Raw genomic sequence first — 8,130 nt, forward strand, 5'->3', positions numbered from 1 at the left:
TTAAATACGTGTTCTGTGTAAAACAGACGAAGCAGTTTCCGGAGTTTAAGCTAACTAGCTAGCTTCGCTTAGCTTAGCTTAACTTTGTGCAGTGTTCAGATACCATAACGTCTGTTATTGGAACAGTATGTTGATGATTACTGGAATAACACGGAAAAATCACGTTTAACTAAACTAGTAATTGTCAACGTGACAGTGACCGAGTCTTTAAACTGTTTTCATGGCGTCCAAGTGCATCATGGGAGATTGGCGGTTGAGGATCGTTTGGCCGTTCGGTGTTCGGAGTCGGTTTTCAAGGTGAGTAAAATCGGTTACAACAACCAAAGTCCAGGCGCTGAAGCTGGGATGTGTTTTAATGTTGTGTTTTTCTCTCGACTGCTACGTTTACCAGTTGTTTGTGTTTAGCTAACCGTTAGCTTAAATGCTACATTAGCTGGTAAAGCCGACGAGGTCCGGCTCGTGTGTCATGACCACAACAAAACAAAAGACAAACACCTCTGTCCCTTAACACTCTGGACTTTATGTTGCACAGATTAAATGAACAGCTGTTTTAAAGTGGCGACAGTCCAGTTAGCATTAGCTATGTTACACTCCCGAGTCACGACCACTGTTGCTAACAAGCTAACAAACGTTTACTCGTTCAGTTAGCCGCGTTAGCTTGAATCTAAATTTATGATCTCCATGATTTTGGTGAACATTCATGTCAGTAATGTTTACAACAATCAGACCGGTGTTACAGGACTTTTTGGTCGGACTGATGTGTTTGTTGTTGTGTGTTTTCCCCTAACGTAAACATCCAAGTTGTATGTCTTTGTTGTGTACACGTGAGCTGAGGTGAGAGGGTGTTGTCAGTGGTAATGTGGAGGTTTACATCAGTGGGTTGGGCTACAGCGGTACAGTGTTGTGTGTGTGCCATCTGAAAATGTAGCAGCACAGTGCTGGTTTTCAGGAATCATTAAATGTTGTGGAATGGGACTGGGATGGCCAGTTTATCCGTTAATATTGAAGAATAAGGACTCTTCCGGTTTTAAACAGCATTACATCATTACATTTAAACATCAATAAAGCACAAACCTTATAAACCAACAGTATATTTTATTAGAAGCAGTCAGCACGACTGACCTCCCTGAGAAATGTCTGCTGAGACATGTTGGAGTTGTGCTAGATGCTAATATGTGGCTTGATGATGGACAGTGAACCCCGACACAGAGAACAGCTGCTGCAATGTAAACAAAGAGCCTGACAACATTATGATAGGATTCCTACAGAGACAGAGCAGGATCCTTTTTGTTTGACCAGAAACATCACTGTATATCACCACCAGACTCCATTGACAAAGACAGGGATTTAACCCAGCAGAGCACAGGAATTGCAGCTCCTGTGTTTTGCTCTGTATTTTTTTCTTTGTTACACCTCTCAAGCTTCTCTTTGACTGTAGCTCTCCTCACCTTCTCACCAAACAATATCAACTGAAAAATACCTTAACATCAGTTTGATTGTACACGATCAGAAACTACTAGGCTACACTGTACAAAACAACAGTTCTACCTGTGAGTCCTTCACAGGTGTGTTCATTTTAACTCTGATTTTAAAATAAGAAATACTCAGACTTTTTACTGAAGCATAAGAAACAACACAAATGGCCACATTTTCTGATTCATGTGATTTGTTTCTCTGTGTTTTCATGGTTAAACTGTTGGTGAGGAATAGGTAGTAGTGTATTGATCATTTTCCTTTGTATGTTTCTCTTGATTCCCTCCAGGTGTCACCACTTTGTCCACAACATCGTCCACGATCGCAGAGACATGGTCCATGATCGGAGAGACATTGTTGAGGATGAGGGAGACATCGTCCACGATCAGAGACATTGTGCACGATCGCAGAGTCATTGTCCATGATCGCAGAGACCTTGTCAAAGATGAGAGAGACGTTGTCCTTGATCAGAGACATTGTCCCATGCTTCGTAGAGACCTTGCGATAGAATCGGCGGAGACGGGGGTCACCGATTTGACGGCACTGCCCGCGATCATGGAGACATTTGTTGATGATCACAGAGACACCATCTATGATCTCAGAGACATCGTCCACGATCACAAAGACATTGTCCATGATCACAGAGACTTTTTCCATAATCTCAGAGACATTGTCCATGATCACAGAGACGTAGTCCACGATCACAGAGAGTCTTTGTACAATGAAGAAGTTCTTTGAGACCAGGACAGAGGCCTCCAGGTAATTCACAGCAACAGCTTTACACCAACTGTCCAACACAGAGCACTGACATTAAACTGTTTATGTTCAGTTTATCTGCTTATGTCTGCTTAGACATGTTGAAGTTGTGCTAAAAGCTAATATGTGGCTTGATGAAGAAAAGAGTCTGACAACATTATGATAGGATTCCTACAGAGACAGAGCTTTTTATTAAAGAGGAAGATCCTTCTTGTTTGACCAGAAATCACTGTATATCACCACCAGACTCCATTGACAAAAACAGGGATTTTACCAGCAGAGCACAGGAATTGCAGCTCCTGTGTTTTGCTCTGTATTTTTTTGTTACACTTCTCTAGCTTCTGTCTTCAAGCAAATATTTGTCATTCTTGGTTTAAAATATGTATCAGTATAGTTGTCAATGTTTTGTCTGTGGACAAATTGACTGTAGCTCTCCTCACCTTCTCACCAAACAATATCAACTGAAAAATGTCTTAACGTCAGTTTGATTGTACACGATCAGAAACTACTAGGCTACACTGTACAAAACGAGTGTGAGTTCTTCATAGGTGTTAATTTTAACTGTTTAAAAATAAGAAATACTCTGACTTTTTACTGAAGTATAAGAAACAACACAAGTTAAAATCCTGCATTCAAAAACTGAGTTAACTGATAGTGTTTATTATTGTTGTGCAGTTCACAGTAACATACATGACTGCTTCAGTGATTAGTAGATAAACAAACAATATTTGTTGTTGTTGTTCAGGAGGTGATGACAGTCAAGTGTTGATTTTCTGAAACAGCCTCTAATGTTTGTTAAATGTGGTTCAGTGTGATGTTGAATATTTCTCTGTGTTTCATGGTTAAACTGTTGGTGAGGAATAGGTAGCAGTGTATTGATCATTTTCCTTTGTATGTTTCTCTTTGATTCCTCCAGGTGTCTCCACTTCGTCCACGATCGCAGAGACATGGTCCATGATCGGAGAGACATTGTTGAGGATGAGGGAGACATCGTCCACGATCAGAGTCATTGTCCACGATGGCAGAGACTTGTCAAAGATGAGAGAGACGTTGTCCTTGATCAGAGACATTGTCCCATGCTTCGTAGAGACCTTGCGATAGAATCGGCGGAGACGGGGGTCACCGATTTGACGGAACTGCCCGCGATCATGGAGACATTTGTCAATGGTCACAGAGACAGCGTTTATGATCTCAGAGACATCGTCCACGATCACAGAGACATTGTCCATGATCACAGAGACTTTGTCCATAATCTCAGAGACATTGTCCGCGATCACAGAGACGTAGTCCACGATCACACAGAGTCTTCGTACAATGAAGAAGTTGTTTGAGACCAAGACACAGGCCTCCAGGTAATTCACAAACAGCTTTACATCAATTCAATTCAGCGCCATATCACAACAACAGTCATCTCAAGGCAGAGCAGGTCTAGTACTCTTTATATTTATCCAACTGTCCAACACAGAGCACTGACATTAAACTGTTAATGTCCAGTATTCAGTATATCAGAAAAGTGTTAGAATAAAAGTGATCTGCTATATAATATATAAGTAATTTGTATTAATAGAAGTAATGTAAAAGTGAATAACAATATCAAAAGTAAGATGTAATAGGTATGTCATATGTAATGGTAAAAATAATCTAATATTAACAATAAAAGTAATATGTAATAAAAGCAACTCAGAAGTAATAGTTATCCAAAATAGAAGTAAAAATGTCACGTTATGGTGGGAAATCGAAAATGTAAAAAAAACCACAGTACAGTAAGACATCAAATGTTGTTAAATGTTGTGGTTCAGCTGTGATGTTGAATATTTCTCTGTGTTTTCATGGTTAAACTGTTGATGAGGAATAGGTAGCAGTGTATTGATCATTTTCCTTTGTATGTGTCTCTTTGATTCCCTCCAGGTGTCTCCACTTCGTCAACGACATCGTCCACGATCGCAGAGACATGGTCCATGGTCGTCATCGTCCACGATCAGAGACATTGTCCATGATCGCAGAGACCTTGTCAAAGATGAGAGAGACGTTGTCGATCAGAGACATTGATCGCAGAGACCTTGTCAACGTTGTCCTTGATCAGAGACATTGTCCCATGCTTCGTAGAGACCTTGCGATAGAATCGGCGGAGACGGGGGTCACCGATTTGACGGCACTGCCCGCGATCATGGAGACATTTGTTAATGGTCACAGAGACACCATCTATGATCTCAGAGACATCGTCCACGATCACAAAGACATTGTCCATGATCAGAGACTTTGTCCATAATCTCAGAGACATTGTCTGCGATCACAGAGAGCCATCGTAAAATGAGGAAGTTCTTTGAGACCAGGACAGAGGCCTCCAGGTAATTCACTAACAGCTTTACACCAACTGTCCAACACAGAGCACTGACATTAAACTGTTTATGTTCAGTTTATCTGCTTATGTCTGCTGAGACATGTTGAGTTGTGCTAAAAGCTAATATGTGGCTTGATGAAGGAAAGAGTCTGACAACATTATGATAGGATTCCTACAGAGACAGAGCTTTTTATTAAAGAGGAAGATCCTTCTTGTTTGACCAGAAACATCACTTTATATCACCACCAGACTCCATTGATAAAAACAGGGATTTTACCGAGCAGAGCACAGGAATTGTTAATCCACTGCTGCTGCCATCTTTTAGTTTGTTTGTGTTATTGTGTGGTACTTTTGCTTAATGTAAAGTATCTGATGACTATCTCCAACACTGAAGGTCACACAATAACACAAACACACTAACAGATGGAGGCAGTGGTATTCCAGCAGCTCCTGTGTTCTGCTCAGTTAAATTCCTGTTTTTGTAAATGGAGTCTGGTACTGATATGTAGTGATGTTTCTGTTTCTTCTGTTGATCAGAATAATGAATGATGCAGCCACTTTAAGTAAAGACAGAAAACTTACCTGGCTGAGTTATATACGTTTATTGTCAGCGTTTTGTGTCTTTGTAGTTGTTTTGTAACCATATAGTGTTTTTGGGTTTGGTAATCTATGCATGGTCATCCATCGATCCCTTGTTGTGTATATCAATGATTAGTCATTTGTTTGAACTTGGTGCTTGATTGAGCAGTTTGGTGTTAAAGGCTTGAAAACTTCATTTTATCTTTGTTCTCCTCCACAATGTCTGAGCTGAGATCACAGTTAGAAATCATTACACCAACGTTTAAAATTGTCTGAATGCTTTCTCTTTTAGGTCAGTCAGGTTTTATTTGTAATTGTCAAGGCTTTAGTGTTTAGTTTTCACCGTCATGTTCTCCCACACTGTGTGGTTTTTAGTGGTGAAAACGTTCCATTACTTTGTTGTATTAGTTTATCATTCAAGTGTTGTGCTTGTGTTTTTCAGGTCGACTTGTTCAGCTGCTGCAGCTCGGACAGAAACACGATCATCACCTCACTGGTCAACAGGTATGTGTCTGAAACATTTACCCAGTCTGAAAAATATGTGTTGATGAGCTGAATTATTAATGTCAGCAATCGCTTCTGTTTTTTCATCACTGTCACTGGTTAAATCCCAGCTCACACCTTGGTACTTAATGAATTTACTACTGAATATAACGAGCTGAATGATCTTGTCCATTAAATGTGAAAAAGTACCGTAAAAACTGTAATCGCTCAGAGCTCAAGGTGATGTTTTGTTTGATCAACAGTATTTAATATTTATCATATGACAAAGAAAACTGTTAAATTCTCACCTCAAGCAAATATTTGTCATTCTTGGTTTAAAATATGTATCAGAATAGTTGTCAATGTTTTGTCTTTGGACAAATTGACTGTAGCTCTTCAAACAAACAAAACATGTGAGTTTTCATAGGTGTTATTCTTTGATTTTCTTGATTTTTCTGAACAGCCTGCATTTTGATGTGAAATGTTGTGGTTCAGCTGTGATGTTGAATATTTCTCTGTGTTTTCATGGTTAAACTGTTGGTGAGGAATAGGTAGCAGTGTATTGATCATTTTCCTTTCTCTGTGATTTCCTCCAGGTGTCTCCACTTCGTCCACGACATCGAGTCTTCATACAGAAGTTGTTTGAGACCAGGACAGAGGCCTCCAGGTAATTCACCAACAGCTTTACATCAACTGTTCAACACAGAGACTGACAATACATTATAGATCTGCAGTCACTGATCTGAGGTCTGACAGTTTGATTTGTCACAAACAGACTGAACTTATTATTACAGTTTGTTAACAGAGTTCATGAATGTTCAGTTTCACACTACAAACTCATTTTGTTTCTGTCAGTGCAGCTTCTTCTGTCTTTGTGTACAAAGCTGATTTAACTCTTGGACTAGTTCTGATTAGTCCAGAACCAGTTAGTCCACACTCTGGTTTCTTTATAGATTTAGTCTTTTACTTCTCTGTCTTTTGACAGTTTGAAGTTCAATACCCAGAAACTCGCTGTGCTTTTATTTTGATGGGCTAAAAGTCACATCTTTGTGTTAATGTTTGTTGTGTTTTTCTCCACAGGATTAAAACTTGAACCATTAAACCACAGAGAGAAGAGACAGACATGAAGACATTTTCAGAAGGTCAGTGTTTATTCTTTTCAGTCTGACTCTGTCATTATCTCAGCTTCAGTGATTTGTCAGTTTTAAAAATAATGCAAAAAATAAGTCTAAACAATATGTATTACAACATGCATATACATATATATAAAACAGAAAAAAAACCTTAGTTTAGAATAGAATGGAAATCTCTAGGACTAAAAAAGTAAGTATAAAATCATGTAAAAATACACTTTAAACCTTAGAGGAATGTAAAATATCAGTTTACAAACTTAAATAAATGTCAGAATAACTCAAAGCCATAAAAAGTTAAGTACAAAACCTAAATATAAATAGATAAATATAAACCTTCAAAAATATATTTAGAACAAAAAGTAGGAAAAAAATAATTAAAAACCCTTATGTCTGAATAATGACTGTAAAACCTTTAAAAAGTTAAACATGCGAATCAGCATTTGACCACAAGGAGACGCTGGTTAGAGCTGGTTGGGTTAATGTAGTTCCAAAGATGAACATGTCAGCTCAGCCTCTTTGTGATTATTAACTGCTTGTGATGCACTTGAATGTTTTTCATATTAGTCTCTAGAAAATGTGCCAATGACTACATTACATATGATGGAAACCAACAGTTCACACCAGTGAGATGGTGGAGGTCTTTCATTTCCTTAACAGCTTTGTAACACTTTCTTTCTTTCATCCCCTTCAGGTCTTCAGCTGCATCGTCTTCCCCTGCAGAGACAAGAACACGTTAACCACAGAGGTACATGAACAGTGTATTAGATACAGGAAAACTACTGAAACTGCTTTACTGCACAGTACTTGAAAAGGTAAATGAAAATCTAAATTTCAAGCCTATGAGAGACAGTTTTTACCTTTCCTCATGTTTCTTTTTAGAAATTACTAAATAAAATACTTAGTTACGTAAATAAATTTTACTAATACTGTTTTTTTTTATGCTTTTGGAATACTGACTGTTTTTCCTTTCTATACCATGACATGCAGCTTAAGTTAAAGAAATTGCCTTAAAACAACTATCTTACCTTTGTCTTACACAGACAACCCACAAACTCTGTAGATCTGTGAAACTTATATTTCCCTATTTTTAATACTGCAATATCAGTACTCTAATTCAATATACTACTGTATACATAGCCTTGTTTGTAATTTGTTGTTCCTGAATTTCCCCCTTTTGATAAATGATTATCTTACGCTTACTCTCTTAATAAATACTTTTGAATACTCAACAGTTTCGTAGTCTGTCAAATATTTTTGGATGAATGCCACCTATACCTCATACGTTTTCACCTGTGACCGTTTTTGATGCCATACTATACTATGACTTTTTGATTTTGATGCCATACTATACTATGACTTTTTTTG

At 38.2% G+C, this 8,130-nt stretch overlaps 1 long non-coding RNA gene across 2 annotated transcripts; it reads left to right on the top strand.

The window, feature by feature from the left end:
* Positions 1–25: 25 nt before the first annotated feature.
* Positions 26–7,953, top strand: LOC108893028 (uncharacterized). Of its 2 annotated transcripts, XR_001962601.2 has the most exons (6): positions 26–297; positions 1,763–2,232; positions 5,592–5,653; positions 6,229–6,299; positions 6,713–6,774; positions 7,457–7,953. It is a non-coding gene; the product is annotated as an uncharacterized LOC108893028 (long non-coding RNA). The 2 variants fall into 2 exon arrangements; XR_007810654.1 differs by lacking the exons at positions 26–297; positions 1,763–2,232 and adding an exon at positions 4,302–4,577 and having other exon boundaries at positions 7,457–7,950.
* Positions 7,954–8,130: the final 177 nt, after the last annotated feature.

The sequence above is a fragment of the Lates calcarifer genome, unplaced genomic scaffold (assembly GCF_001640805.2).
Source record: "Lates calcarifer isolate ASB-BC8 unplaced genomic scaffold, TLL_Latcal_v3 _unitig_2754_quiver_3256, whole genome shotgun sequence".
NCBI classification, from domain to species: domain Eukaryota; kingdom Metazoa; phylum Chordata; class Actinopteri; family Centropomidae; genus Lates; species Lates calcarifer.